Source organism: Schistocerca americana, unplaced genomic scaffold (genome assembly GCF_021461395.2).
Source record: "Schistocerca americana isolate TAMUIC-IGC-003095 unplaced genomic scaffold, iqSchAmer2.1 HiC_scaffold_116, whole genome shotgun sequence".
Taxonomy (NCBI): Eukaryota; Metazoa; Arthropoda; class Insecta; order Orthoptera; family Acrididae; genus Schistocerca; species Schistocerca americana.
In genome coordinates, this window is record NW_025725220.1 from 438,249 (window position 1) to 450,647 (window position 12,399).

The following is a 12,399-nucleotide window of genomic DNA, read 5'->3' on the forward strand; positions in this document are numbered from 1 at the left end:
AAAAACAAAAAGAAAAAAAAAAAAAAAGAAAAAAAAAAAAAAAGAAAAAAAAACAAAAAAAAAAAAAAAAAAAACAAAAAAAAAAAAAAAAAAAAAAAAAAAAAAAAGTGGTAGAATGCTCGCCTGCCACGCGGGCGGCCCGGGTTCGATTCCCGGCCGATGCATCATTTTGTTTTTTCTCCGGTAGGGGTGCTGCGTGTCTTTCGCACTCGAACTGCGTGAGCCATGAGAATGAACCGCGGGATTCCGTGTGGAAAGAACCAATCATGCAGCGCGGACGACTGCTCGTTTGGACTCCTGCGTGCTATTGTACATACTGGCGTCGGCCTAGCATCGCAAGTTGCCTGCCGCGCCGTGAATGCACGTGTAGCAACAGAAAAAATGAGCCAGGGAGTGCAGACTCTCTACCACTTGTATTCGGTACTTACCAAGATTCCAGAAGGTCTAACGATCGCCTGCCTCGGTAGCGCAGTAGGCAGCGCGTAAGTCTCATAATCTTAAGGTCGTGAGTTCGATCCTCACCCGGGGCATCTAATTTTCTGTGACTGAAGGTGGTGCTGTTGCTAGGGCGCCAACTTATTTCTTGTTTGTTATCCACAACGTTTCAACGCTTCAGCGGGAAAATGTTTACTTCCTGTTATTGCTACATACAGCTTCCCTATTCCTCTTCTCCCAGCAGAGCATGAAGCCAAAAGCATTGCTCTGCGACGTTTGAGGTGCGCGCCTTGCCAGTCAGTATGTGCAAAGATGCTCGCAAAGAGAGCGACAATGCGACAAGCGACCGTACGAACGGTCGAATGAAACGGCCGCATCCGGTGTGGTCTAGTGGCTAGGATACCTGGCTTTCACCCAGGAGGCCCGGGTTCGATTCCCGGTACCGGAACGGAATTTTTTCCACACTAATCGTGACAAGTTTGAGCTGTCCGAGCGGCCGTTTCCCGTCCTGCTCGCAATATAGCTACTGTTTCGTGACCGTCAGCAGAATATAGACTAGGGAAGCAGACACACGACGACCATAGGAATGGTGTATGGCTTCATGCCACCTGATTCCAGCGTAGGGCTGAGCAGCTGCATCTGCCGAGGCCCGTTAGCTCAGTTGGTTAGAGCGTCGTGCTAATAACGCGAAGGTCGTGGGTTCGATCCCCCCACGGGCCACTTCTCTTTTACTACTGCGAAAAGGCAGCGCCGATTTCAGCTGGCGAGTGTGATGACCAAATGATCATCACCCTGCGTGGAAGTTGACAGAGGATCCGAACCCGACTCGTCGGGAAGCACTACAGCATTCACTCGGCAATGGCCATAATATCTTGAATACACTGGTTAGAGAAAATGAAAGAAAATGTCCGATTGCCGATGCGTAACAACTTTGGCCCTTGTCAGTACTTGGGCGGGTGAGCGCATGGGAACACAGGGCACTATTGGCAGTTTTACTTCCTATTTTTGTTTCTCCTTTGTTTTCGGAGCTACAGCCCGATTCGGCCAGGGAGACGCCACCGTGAAATGAAGGGGGCGTGCTGTGTGTCCATCGCCTCGCCTCTCCTTACCTCTCTCAGTCGTTTCTCGTGCTTGTCGTTTTGATATAGGCCGATTTGAGAGCGTCAGCTCTCGCGTCAGCTGAGCAAAGTCGAGACAAGTCGAGACACACTAAGGGCTGGTATGCAGCGAGTAAGAGGGCGAAAAAACAATAGTTTAAGAGCGCGTGGCAAAAGTACTCATACGCGAAATTAAAAGCCTGCTGCGGTGGCCGGGAATCGAACCCGGATCAACTGCTTGGAAGGCAACTATGCTGACCATTACACCACCACCGCACAAGCGAGCGCCCCGCCACCGCGCTGAGTCGGCTTCCCGCCTGTCGGCAGCGGCCGAAGGTGATCGTACCCGGCAGGCGCATTTCGAGGCAGGCTAGGGGAGCACATCCAGACGCATTCGGACAGCGTATCCGCGCACATTTCGCATCCTTTGGCAAGAGTCGGCGCCGGCGACGCAAGAGTACGCAGAGGACCGCGTTCTGGCGGCATCTTTAAGCAGTGCAGTGCAGGATTCAGCGTCTGCAGCATCTTCTCCACAGAATGCTACGGCGCTTGACGGCAGTCCCACTTTCCCTTGAGACATCTGCTCGGGAAGCAGCGTGAAGGTACCGCTGGCCCGAGCATCGGTGGTTCAGTGGTAGAATGCTCGCCTGCCACGCGGGCGGCCCGGGTTCGATTCCCGGCCGATGCATCATTTTGTTTTTTCTCCGGTAGGGGTGCTGCGTGTCTTTCGCACTCGAACTGCGTGAGCCATGAGAATGAACCGCGGGATTCCGTGTGGAAAGAACCAATCATGCAGCGCGGACGACTGCTCGTTTGGACTCCTGCGTGCTATTGTACATACTGGCGTCGGCCTAGCATCGCAAGTTGCCTGCCGCGCCGTGAATGCACGTGTAGCAACAGAAAAAATGAGCCAGGGAGTGCAGACTCTCTACCACTTGTATTCGGTACTTACCAAGATTCCAGAAGGTCTAACGATCGCCTGCCTCGGTAGCGCAGTAGGCAGCGCGTAAGTCTCATAATCTTAAGGTCGTGAGTTCGATCCTCACCCGGGGCATCTAATTTTCTGTGACTGAAGGTGGTGCTGTTGCTAGGGCGCCAACTTATTTCTTGTTTGTTATCCACAACGTTTCAACGCTTCAGCGGGAAAATGTTTACTTCCTGTTATTGCTACATACAGCTTCCCTATTCCTCTTCTCCCAGCAGAGCATGAAGCCAAAAGCATTGCTCTGCGACGTTTGAGGTGCGCGCCTTGCCAGTCAGTATGTGCAAAGATGCTCGCAAAGAGAGCGACAATGCGACAAGCGACCGTACGAACGGTCGAATGAAACGGCCGCATCCGGTGTGGTCTAGTGGCTAGGATACCTGGCTTTCACCCAGGAGGCCCGGGTTCGATTCCCGGTACCGGAACGGAATTTTTTCCACACTAATCGTGACAAGTTTGAGCTGTCCGAGCGGCCGTTTCCCGTCCTGCTCGCAATATAGCTACTGTTTCGTGACAGTCAGCAGAATATAGACTAGGGAAGCAGACACACGACGACCATAGGAATGGTGTATGGCTTCATGCCACCTGATTCCAGCGTAGGGCTGAGCAGCTGCATCTGCCGAGGCCCGTTAGCTCAGTTGGTTAGAGCGTCGTGCTAATAACGCGAAGGTCGTGGGTTCGATCCCCCCACGGGCCACTTCTCTTTTACTACTGCGAAAAGGCAGCGCCGATTTCAGCTGGCGAGTGTGATGACCAAATGATCATCACCCTGCGTGGAAGTTGACAGAGGATCCGAACCCGACTCGTCGGGAAGCACTACAGCATTCACTCGGCAATGGCCATAATATCTTGAATACACTGGTTAGAGAAAATGAAAGAAAATGTCCGATTGCCGATGCGTAACAACTTTGGCCCTTGTCAGTACTTGGGCGGGTGAGCGCATGGGAACACAGGGCACTATTGGCAGTTTTACTTCCTATTTTTGTTTCTCCTTTGTTTTCGGAGCTACAGCCCGATTCGGCCAGGGAGACGCCACCGTGAAATGAAGGGGGCGTGCTGTGTGTCCATCGCCTCGCCTCTCCTTACCTCTCTCAGTCGTTTCTCGTGCTTGTCGTTTTGATATAGGCCGATTTGAGAGCGTCAGCTCTCGCGTCAGCTGAGCAAAGTCGAGACAAGTCGAGACACACTAAGGGCTGGTATGCAGCGAGTAAGAGGGCGAAAAAACAATAGTTTAAGAGCGCGTGGCAAAAGTACTCATACGCGAAATTAAAAGCCTGCTGCGGTGGCCGGGAATCGAACCCGGATCAACTGCTTGGAAGGCAACTATGCTGACCATTACACCACCACCGCACAAGCGAGCGCCCCGCCACCGCGCTGAGTCGGCTTCCCGCCTGTCGGCAGCGGCCGAAGGTGATCGTACCCGGCAGGCGCATTTCGAGGCAGGCTAGGGGAGCACATCCAGACGCATTCGGACAGCGTATCCGCGCACATTTCGCATCCTTTGGCAAGAGTCGGCGCCGGCGACGCAAGAGTACGCAGAGGACCGCGTTCTGGCGGCATCTTTAAGCAGTGCAGTGCAGGATTCAGCGTCTGCAGCATCTTCTCCACAGAATGCTACGGCGCTTGACGGCAGTCCCACTTTCCCTTGAGACATCTGCTCGGGAAGCAGCGTGAAGGTACCGCTGGCCCGAGCATCGGTGGTTCAGTGGTAGAATGCTCGCCTGCCACGCGGGCGGCCCGGGTTCGATTCCCGGCCGATGCATCATTTTGTTTTTTCTCCGGTAGGGGTGCTGCGTGTCTTTCGCACTCGAACTGCGTGAGCCATGAGAATGAACCGCGGGATTCCGTGTGGAAAGAACCAATCATGCAGCGCGGACGACTGCTCGTTTGGACTCCTGCGTGCTATTGTACATACTGGCGTCGGCCTAGCATCGCAAGTTGCCTGCCGCGCCGTGAATGCACGTGTAGCAACAGAAAAAATGAGCCAGGGAGTGCAGACTCTCTACCACTTGTATTCGCTACTTACCAAGATTCCAGAAGGTCTAACGATCGCCTGCCTCGGTAGCGCAGTAGGCAGCGCGTAAGTCTCATAATCTTAAGGTCGTGAGTTCGATCCTCACCCGGGGCATCTAATTTTATGTGACTGAAGGTGGTGCTGTTGCTAGGGCGCCAACTTATTTCTTGTTTGTTATCCACAACGTTTCAACGCTTCAGCGGGAAAATGTTTACTTCCTGTTATTGCTACATACAGCTTCCCTATTCCTCTTCTCCCAGCAGAGCATGAAGCCAAAAGCATTGCTCTGCGACGTTTGAGGTGCGCGCCTTGCCAGTCAGTATGTGCAAAGATGCTCGCAAAGAGAGCGACAATGCGACAAGCGACCGTACGAACGGTCGAATGAAACGGCCGCATCCGGTGTGGTCTAGTGGCTAGGATACCTGGCTTTCACCCAGGAGGCCCGGGTTCGATTCCCGGTACCGGAACGGAATTTTTTCCACACTAATCGTGACAAGTTTGAGCTGTCCGAGCGGCCGTTTCCCGTCCTGCTCGCAATATAGCTACTGTTTCGTGACCGTCAGCAGAATATAGACTAGGGAAGCAGACACACGACGACCATAGGAATGGTGTATGGCTTCATGCCACCTGATTCCAGCGTAGGGCTGAGCAGCTGCATCTGCCGAGGCCCGTTAGCTCAGTTGGTTAGAGCGTCGTGCTAATAACGCGAAGGTCGTGGGTTCGATCCCCCCACGGGCCACTTCTCTTTTACTACTGCGAAAAGGCAGCGCCGATTTCAGCTGGCGAGTGTGATGACCAAATGATCATCACCCTGCGTGGAAGTTGACAGAGGATCCGAACCCGACTCGTCGGGAAGCACTACAGCATTCACTCGGCAATGGCCATAATATCTTGAATACACTGGTTAGAGAAAATGAAAGAAAATGTCCGATTGCCGATGCGTAACAACTTTGGCCCTTGTCAGTACTTGGGCGGGTGAGCGCATGGGAACACAGGGCACTATTGGCAGTTTTACTTCCTATTTTTGTTTCTCCTTTGTTTTCGGAGCTACAGCCCGATTCGGCCAGGGAGACGCCACCGTGAAATGAAGGGGGCGTGCTGTGTGTCCATCGCCTCGCCTCTCCTTACCTCTCTCAGTCGTTTCTCGTGCTTGTCGTTTTGATATAGGCCGATTTGAGAGCGTCAGCTCTCGCGTCAGCTGAGCAAAGTCGAGACAAGTCGAGACACACTAAGGGCTGGTATGCAGCGAGTAAGAGGGCGAAAAAACAATAGTTTAAGAGCGCGTGGCAAAAGTACTCATACGCGAAATTAAAAGCCTGCGGCGGTGGCCGGGAATCGAACCCGGATCAACTGCTTGGAAGGCAACTATGCTGACCATTACACCACCACCGCACAAGCGAGCGCCCCGCCACCGCGCTGAGTCGGCTTCCCGCCTGTCGGCAGCGGCCGAAGGTGATCGTACCCGGCAGGCGCATTTCGAGGCAGGCTAGGGGAGCACATCCAGACGCATTCGGACAGCGTATCCGCGCACATTTCGCATCCTTTGGCAAGAGTCGGCGCCGGCGACGCAAGAGTACGCAGAGGACCGCGTTCTGGCGGCATCTTTAAGCAGTGCAGTGCAGGATTCAGCGTCTGCAGCATCTTCTCCACAGAATGCTACGGCGCTTGACGGCAGTCCCACTTTCCCTTGAGACATCTGCTCGGGAAGCAGCGTGAAGGTACCGCTGGCCCGAGCATCGGTGGTTCAGTGGTAGAATGCTCGCCTGCCACGCGGGCGGCCCGGGTTCGATTCCCGGCCGATGCATCATTTTGTTTTTTCTCCGGTAGGGGTGCTGCGTGTCTTTCGCACTCGAACTGCGTGAGCCATGAGAATGAACCGCGGGATTCCGTGTGGAAAGAACCAATCATGCAGCGCGGACGACTGCTCGTTTGGACTCCTGCGTGCTATTGTACATACTGGCGTCGGCCTAGCATCGCAAGTTGCCTGCCGCGCCGTGAATGCACGTGTAGCAACAGAAAAAATGAGCCAGGGAGTGCAGACTCTCTACCACTTGTATTCGCTACTTACCAAGATTCCAGAAGGTCTAACGATCGCCTGCCTCGGTAGCGCAGTAGGCAGCGCGTAAGTCTCATAATCTTAAGGTCGTGAGTTCGATCCTCACCCGGGGCATCTAATTTTCTGTGACTGAAGGTGGTGCTGTTGCTAGGGCGCCAACTTATTTCTTGTTTGTTATCCACAACGTTTCAACGCTTCAGCGGGAAAATGTTTACTTCCTGTTATTGCTACATACAGCTTCCCTATTCCTCTTCTCCCAGCAGAGCATGAAGCCAAAAGCATTGCTCTGCGACGTTTGAGGTGCGCGCCTTGCCAGTCAGTATGTGCAAAGATGCTCGCAAAGAGAGCGACAATGCGACAAGCGACCGTACGAACGGTCGAATGAAACGGCCGCATCCGGTGTGGTCTAGTGGCTAGGATACCTGGCTTTCACCCAGGAGGCCCGGGTTCGATTCCCGGTACCGGAACGGAATTTTTTCCACACTAATCGTGACAAGTTTGAGCTGTCCGAGCGGCCGTTTCCCGTCCTGCTCGCAATATAGCTACTGTTTCGTGACCGTCAGCAGAATATAGACTAGGGAAGCAGACACACGACGACCATAGGAATGGTGTATGGCTTCATGCCACCTGATTCCAGCGTAGGGCTGAGCAGCTGCATCTGCCGAGGCCCGTTAGCTCAGTTGGTTAGAGCGTCGTGCTAATAACGCGAAGGTCGTGGGTTCGATCCCCCCACGGGCCACTTCTCTTTTACTACTGCGAAAAGGCAGCGCCGATTTCAGCTGGCGAGTGTGATGACCAAATGATCATCACCCTGCGTGGAAGTTGACAGAGGATCCGAACCCGACTCGTCGGGAAGCACTACAGCATTCACTCGGCAATGGCCATAATATCTTGAATACACTGGTTAGAGAAAATGAAAGAAAATGTCCGATTGCCGATGCGTAACAACTTTGGCCCTTGTCAGTACTTGGGCGGGTGAGCGCATGGGAACACAGGGCACTATTGGCAGTTTTACTTCCTATTTTTGTTTCTCCTTTGTTTTCGGAGCTACAGCCCGATTCGGCCAGGGAGACGCCACCGTGAAATGAAGGGGGCGTGCTGTGTGTCCATCGCCTCGCCTCTCCTTACCTCTCTCAATCGTTTCTCGTGCTTGTCGTTTTGATATAGGCCGATTTGAGAGCGTCAGCTCTCGCGTCAGCTGAGCAAAGTCGAGACAAGTCGAGACACACTAAGGGCTGGTATGCAGCGAGTAAGAGGGCGAAAAAACAATAGTTTAAGAGCGCGTGGCAAAAGTACTCATACGCGAAATTAAAAGCCTGCGGCGGTGGCCGGGAATCGAACCCGGATCAACTGCTTGGAAGGCAACTATGCTGACCATTACACCACCACCGCACAAGCGAGCGCCCCGCCACCGCGCTGAGTCGGCTTCCCGCCTGTCGGCAGCGGCCGAAGGTGATCGTACCCGGCAGGCGCATTTCGAGGCAGGCTAGGGGAGCACATCCAGACGCATTCGGACAGCGTATCCGCGCACATTTCGCATCCTTTGGCAAGAGTCGGCGCCGGCGACGCAAGAGTACGCAGAGGACCGCGTTCTGGCGGCATCTTTAAGCAGTGCAGTGCAGGATTCAGCGTCTGCAGCATCTTCTCCACAGAATGCTACGGCGCTTGACGGCAGTCCCACTTTCCCTTGAGACATCTGCTCGGGAAGCAGCGTGAAGGTACCTCTGGCCCGAGCATCGGTGGTTCAGTGGTAGAATGCTCGCCTGCCACGCGGGCGGCCCGGGTTCGATTCCCGGCCGATGCATCATTTTGTTTTTTCTCCGGTAGGGGTGCTGCGTGTCTTTCGCACTCGAACTGCGTGAGCCATTAGAATGAACCGCGGGATTCCGTGTGGAAAGAACCAATCATGCAGCGCGGACGACTGCTCGTTTGGACTCCTGCGTGCTATTGTACATACTGGCGCCGGCCTAGCATCGCAAGTTGCCTGCCGCGCCGTGAATGCACGTGTAGCAACAGAAAAAATGAGCCAGGGTGTGCAGACTCTCTACCACTTGTATTCGGTACTTACCAAGATTCCAGAAGGTCTAACGATCGCCTGCCTCGGTAGCGCAGTAGGCAGCGCGTAAGTCTCATAATCTTAAGGTCGTGAGTTCGATCCTCACCCGGGGCATCTAATTTTCTGTGACTGAAGGTGGTGCTGTTGCTAGGGCGCCAACTTATTTCTTGTTTGTTATCCACAACGTTTCAACGCTTCAGCGGGAAAATGTTTACTTCCTGTTATTGCTACATACAGCTTCCCTATTCCTCTTCTCCCAGCAGAGCATGAAGCCAAAAGCATTGCTCTGCGACGTTTGAGGTGCGCGCCTTGCCAGTCAGTATGTGCAAAGATGCTCGCAAAGAGAGCGACAATGCGACAAGCGACCGTACGAACGGTCGAATGAAACGGCCGCATCCGGTGTGGTCTAGTGGCTAGGATACCTGGCTTTCACCCAGGAGGCCCGGGTTCGATTCCCGGTACCGGAACGGAATTTTTTCCACACTAATCGTGACAAGTTTGAGCTGTCCGAGCGGCCGTTTCCCGTCCTGCTCGCAATATAGCTACTGTTTCGTGACCGTCAGCAGAATATAGACTAGGGAAGCAGACACACGACGACCATAGGAATGGTGTATGGCTTCATGCCACCTGATTCCAGCGTAGGGCTGAGCAGCTGCATCTGCCGAGGCCCGTTAGCTCAGTTGGTTAGAGCGTCGTGCTAATAACGCGAAGGTCGTGGGTTCGATCCCCCCACGGGCCACTTCTCTTTTACTACTGCGAAAAGGCAGCGCCGATTTCAGCTGGCGAGTGTGATGACCAAATGATCATCACCCTGCGTGGAAGTTGACAGAGGATCCGAACCCGACTCGTCGGGAAGCACTACAGCATTCACTCGGCAATGGCCATAATATCTTGAATACACTGGTTAGAGAAAATGAAAGAAAATGTCCGATTGCCGATGCGTAACAACTTTGGCCCTTGTCAGTACTTGGGCGGGTGAGCGCATGGGAACACAGGGCACTATTGGCAGTTTTACTTCCTATTTTTGTTTCTCCTTTGTTTTCGGAGCTACAGCCCGATTCGGCCAGGGAGACGCCACCGTGAAATGAAGGGGGCGTGCTGTGTGTCCATCGCCTCGCCTCTCCTTACCTCTCTCAATCGTTTCTCGTGCTTGTCGTTTTGATATAGGCCGATTTGAGAGCGTCAGCTCTCGCGTCAGCTGAGCAAAGTCGAGACAAGTCGAGACACACTAAGGGCTGGTATGCAGCGAGTAAGAGGGCGAAAAAACAATAGTTTAAGAGCGCGTGGCAAAAGTACTCATACGCGAAATTAAAAGCCTGCGGCGGTGGCCGGGAATCGAACCCGGATCAACTGCTTGGAAGGCAACTATGCTGACCATTACACCACCACCGCACAAGCGAGCGCCCCGCCACCGCGCTGAGTCGGCTTCCCGCCTGTCGGCAGCGGCCGAAGGTGATCGTACCCGGCAGGCGCATTTCGAGGCAGGCTAGGGGAGCACATCCAGACGCATTCGGACAGCGTATCCGCGCACATTTCGCATCCTTTGGCAAGAGTCGGCGCCGGCGACGCAAGAGTACGCAGAGGACCGCGTTCTGGCGGCATCTTTAAGCAGTGCAGTGCAGGATTCAGCGTCTGCAGCATCTTCTCCACAGAATGCTACGGCGCTTGACGGCAGTCCCACTTTCCCTTGAGACATCTGCTCGGGAAGCAGCGTGAAGGTACCTCTGGCCCGAGCATCGGTGGTTCAGTGGTAGAATGCTCGCCTGCCACGCGGGCGGCCCGGGTTCGATTCCCGGCCGATGCATCATTTTGTTTTTTCTCCGGTAGGGGTGCTGCGTGTCTTTCGCACTCGAACTGCGTGAGCCATTAGAATGAACCGCGGGATTCCGTGTGGAAAGAACCAATCATGCAGCGCGGACGACTGCTCGTTTGGACTCCTGCGTGCTATTGTACATACTGGCGCCGGCCTAGCATCGCAAGTTGCCTGCCGCGCCGTGAATGCACGTGTAGCAACAGAAAAAATGAGCCAGGGTGTGCAGACTCTCTACCACTTGTATTCGGTACTTACCAAGATTCCAGAAGGTCTAACGATCGCCTGCCTCGGTAGCGCAGTAGGCAGCGCGTAAGTCTCATAATCTTAAGGTCGTGAGTTCGATCCTCACCCGGGGCATCTAATTTTCTGTGACTGAAGGTGGTGCTGTTGAGGGCGCCAACTTATTTCTTGTTTGTTATCCACAACGTTTCAACGCTTCAGCGGGAAAATGTTTACTTCCTGTTATTGCTACATACAGCTTCCCTATTCCTCTTCTCCCAGCAGAGCATGAAGCCAAAAGCATTGCTCTGCGACGTTTGAGGTGCGCGCCTTGCCAGTCAGTATGTGCAAAGATGCTCGCAAAGAGAGCGACAATGCGACAAGCGACCGTACGAACGGTCGAATGAAACGGCCGCATCCGGTGTGGTCTAGTGGCTAGGATACCTGGCTTTCACCCAGGAGGCCCGGGTTCGATTCCCGGTACCGGAACGGAATTTTTTCCACACTAATCGTGACAAGTTTGAGCTGTCCGAGCGGCCGTTTCCCGTCCTGCTCGCAATATAGCTACTGTTTCGTGACCGTCAGCAGAATATAGACTAGGGAAGCAGACACACGACGACCATAGGAATGGTGTATGGCTTCATGCCACCTGATTCCAGCGTAGGGCTGAGCAGCTGCATCTGCCGAGGCCCGTTAGCTCAGTTGGTTAGAGCGTCGTGCTAATAACGCGAAGGTCGTGGGTTCGATCCCCCCACGGGCCACTTCTCTTTTACTACTGCGAAAAGGCAGCGCCGATTTCAGCTGGCGAGTGTGATGACCAAATGATCATCACCCTGCGTGGAAGTTGACAGAGGATCCGAACCCGACTCGTCGGGAAGCACTACAGCATTCACTCGGCAATGGCCATAATATCTTGAATACACTGGTTAGAGAAAATGAAAGAAAATGTCCGATTGCCGATGCGTAACAACTTTGGCCCTTGTCAGTACTTGGGCGGGTGAGCGCATGGGAACACAGGGCACTATTGGCAGTTTTACTTCCTATTTTTGTTTCTCCTTTGTTTTCGGAGCTACAGCCCGATTCGGCCAGGGAGACGCCACCGTGAAATGAAGGGGGCGTGCTGTGTGTCCATCGCCTCGCCTCTCCTTACCTCTCTCAGTCGTTTCTCGTGCTTGTCGTTTTGATATAGGCCGATTTGAGAGCGTCAGCTCTCGCGTCAGCTGAGCAAAGTCGAGACAAGTCGAGACACACTAAGGGCTGGTATGCAGCGAGTAAGAGGGCGAAAAAACAATAGTTTAAGAGCGCGTGGCAAAAGTACTCATACGCGAAATTAAAAGCCTGCGGCGGTGGCCGGGAATCGAACCCGGATCAACTGCTTGGAAGGCAACTATGCTGACCATTACACCACCACCGCACAAGCGAGCGCCCCGCCACCGCGCTGAGTCGGCTTCCCGCCTGTCGGCAGCGGCCGAAGGTGATCGTACCCGGCAGGCGCATTTCGAGGCAGGCTAGGGGAGCACATCCAGACGCATTCGGACAGCGTATCCGCGCACATTTCGCATCCTTTGGCAAGAGTCGGCGCCGGCGACGCAAGAGTACGCAGAGGACCGCGTTCTGGCGGCATCTTTAAGCAGTGCAGTGCAGGATTCAGCGTCTGCAGCATCTTCTCCACAGAATGCTACGGCGCTTGACGGCAGTCCCACTTTCCCTTGAGACATCTGCTCGGG

The 12,399-nt window shown here is 54.0% G+C and overlaps 29 non-coding genes across 29 annotated transcripts; 23 read left to right on the plus strand and 6 right to left on the minus strand.

The window, feature by feature from the left end:
* The first annotated feature begins 457 nt into the window (after positions 1-457).
* Positions 458-530, plus strand: Trnam-cau. The gene has a single exon. It is a non-coding gene; the product is annotated as a tRNA-Met (tRNA).
* A 281-nt stretch (positions 531-811) lies between these two features.
* Positions 812-883, plus strand: Trnae-uuc. The gene has a single exon. It is a non-coding gene; the product is annotated as a tRNA-Glu (tRNA).
* A 198-nt stretch (positions 884-1,081) lies between these two features.
* Positions 1,082-1,155, plus strand: Trnai-aau. The gene has a single exon. It is a non-coding gene; the product is annotated as a tRNA-Ile (tRNA).
* Positions 1,156-1,736: 581 nt separating this feature from the next.
* Trnag-ucc lies at positions 1,737-1,808 on the minus strand. The gene has a single exon. It is a non-coding gene; the product is annotated as a tRNA-Gly (tRNA).
* Positions 1,809-2,149: 341 nt separating this feature from the next.
* Trnag-gcc lies at positions 2,150-2,220 on the plus strand. The gene has a single exon. It is a non-coding gene; the product is annotated as a tRNA-Gly (tRNA).
* Positions 2,221-2,513: 293 nt separating this feature from the next.
* On the plus strand, positions 2,514-2,586 carry Trnam-cau. The gene has a single exon. It is a non-coding gene; the product is annotated as a tRNA-Met (tRNA).
* A 281-nt stretch (positions 2,587-2,867) lies between these two features.
* Trnae-uuc lies at positions 2,868-2,939 on the plus strand. The gene has a single exon. It is a non-coding gene; the product is annotated as a tRNA-Glu (tRNA).
* A 198-nt stretch (positions 2,940-3,137) lies between these two features.
* Trnai-aau lies at positions 3,138-3,211 on the plus strand. The gene has a single exon. It is a non-coding gene; the product is annotated as a tRNA-Ile (tRNA).
* Positions 3,212-3,792: 581 nt separating this feature from the next.
* On the minus strand, positions 3,793-3,864 carry Trnag-ucc. The gene has a single exon. It is a non-coding gene; the product is annotated as a tRNA-Gly (tRNA).
* Positions 3,865-4,205: 341 nt separating this feature from the next.
* On the plus strand, positions 4,206-4,276 carry Trnag-gcc. Its single transcript has one exon. It is a non-coding gene; the product is annotated as a tRNA-Gly (tRNA).
* Positions 4,277-4,569: 293 nt separating this feature from the next.
* Trnam-cau lies at positions 4,570-4,642 on the plus strand. The gene has a single exon. It is a non-coding gene; the product is annotated as a tRNA-Met (tRNA).
* A 281-nt stretch (positions 4,643-4,923) lies between these two features.
* Positions 4,924-4,995, plus strand: Trnae-uuc. Its single transcript has one exon. It is a non-coding gene; the product is annotated as a tRNA-Glu (tRNA).
* A 198-nt stretch (positions 4,996-5,193) lies between these two features.
* Trnai-aau lies at positions 5,194-5,267 on the plus strand. Its single transcript has one exon. It is a non-coding gene; the product is annotated as a tRNA-Ile (tRNA).
* A 581-nt stretch (positions 5,268-5,848) lies between these two features.
* Positions 5,849-5,920, minus strand: Trnag-ucc. Its single transcript has one exon. It is a non-coding gene; the product is annotated as a tRNA-Gly (tRNA).
* Positions 5,921-6,261: 341 nt separating this feature from the next.
* On the plus strand, positions 6,262-6,332 carry Trnag-gcc. The gene has a single exon. It is a non-coding gene; the product is annotated as a tRNA-Gly (tRNA).
* Positions 6,333-6,625: 293 nt separating this feature from the next.
* On the plus strand, positions 6,626-6,698 carry Trnam-cau. The gene has a single exon. It is a non-coding gene; the product is annotated as a tRNA-Met (tRNA).
* Positions 6,699-6,979: 281 nt separating this feature from the next.
* Trnae-uuc lies at positions 6,980-7,051 on the plus strand. The gene has a single exon. It is a non-coding gene; the product is annotated as a tRNA-Glu (tRNA).
* A 198-nt stretch (positions 7,052-7,249) lies between these two features.
* Positions 7,250-7,323, plus strand: Trnai-aau. The gene has a single exon. It is a non-coding gene; the product is annotated as a tRNA-Ile (tRNA).
* A 581-nt stretch (positions 7,324-7,904) lies between these two features.
* Positions 7,905-7,976, minus strand: Trnag-ucc. Its single transcript has one exon. It is a non-coding gene; the product is annotated as a tRNA-Gly (tRNA).
* Positions 7,977-8,317: 341 nt separating this feature from the next.
* Trnag-gcc lies at positions 8,318-8,388 on the plus strand. Its single transcript has one exon. It is a non-coding gene; the product is annotated as a tRNA-Gly (tRNA).
* A 293-nt stretch (positions 8,389-8,681) lies between these two features.
* Positions 8,682-8,754, plus strand: Trnam-cau. The gene has a single exon. It is a non-coding gene; the product is annotated as a tRNA-Met (tRNA).
* A 281-nt stretch (positions 8,755-9,035) lies between these two features.
* Positions 9,036-9,107, plus strand: Trnae-uuc. The gene has a single exon. It is a non-coding gene; the product is annotated as a tRNA-Glu (tRNA).
* Positions 9,108-9,305: 198 nt separating this feature from the next.
* Positions 9,306-9,379, plus strand: Trnai-aau. Its single transcript has one exon. It is a non-coding gene; the product is annotated as a tRNA-Ile (tRNA).
* Positions 9,380-9,960: 581 nt separating this feature from the next.
* Positions 9,961-10,032, minus strand: Trnag-ucc. The gene has a single exon. It is a non-coding gene; the product is annotated as a tRNA-Gly (tRNA).
* A 341-nt stretch (positions 10,033-10,373) lies between these two features.
* Positions 10,374-10,444, plus strand: Trnag-gcc. Its single transcript has one exon. It is a non-coding gene; the product is annotated as a tRNA-Gly (tRNA).
* A 293-nt stretch (positions 10,445-10,737) lies between these two features.
* Positions 10,738-10,810, plus strand: Trnam-cau. Its single transcript has one exon. It is a non-coding gene; the product is annotated as a tRNA-Met (tRNA).
* A 279-nt stretch (positions 10,811-11,089) lies between these two features.
* Positions 11,090-11,161, plus strand: Trnae-uuc. Its single transcript has one exon. It is a non-coding gene; the product is annotated as a tRNA-Glu (tRNA).
* Positions 11,162-11,359: 198 nt separating this feature from the next.
* Positions 11,360-11,433, plus strand: Trnai-aau. Its single transcript has one exon. It is a non-coding gene; the product is annotated as a tRNA-Ile (tRNA).
* A 581-nt stretch (positions 11,434-12,014) lies between these two features.
* On the minus strand, positions 12,015-12,086 carry Trnag-ucc. Its single transcript has one exon. It is a non-coding gene; the product is annotated as a tRNA-Gly (tRNA).
* Positions 12,087-12,399: the final 313 nt, after the last annotated feature.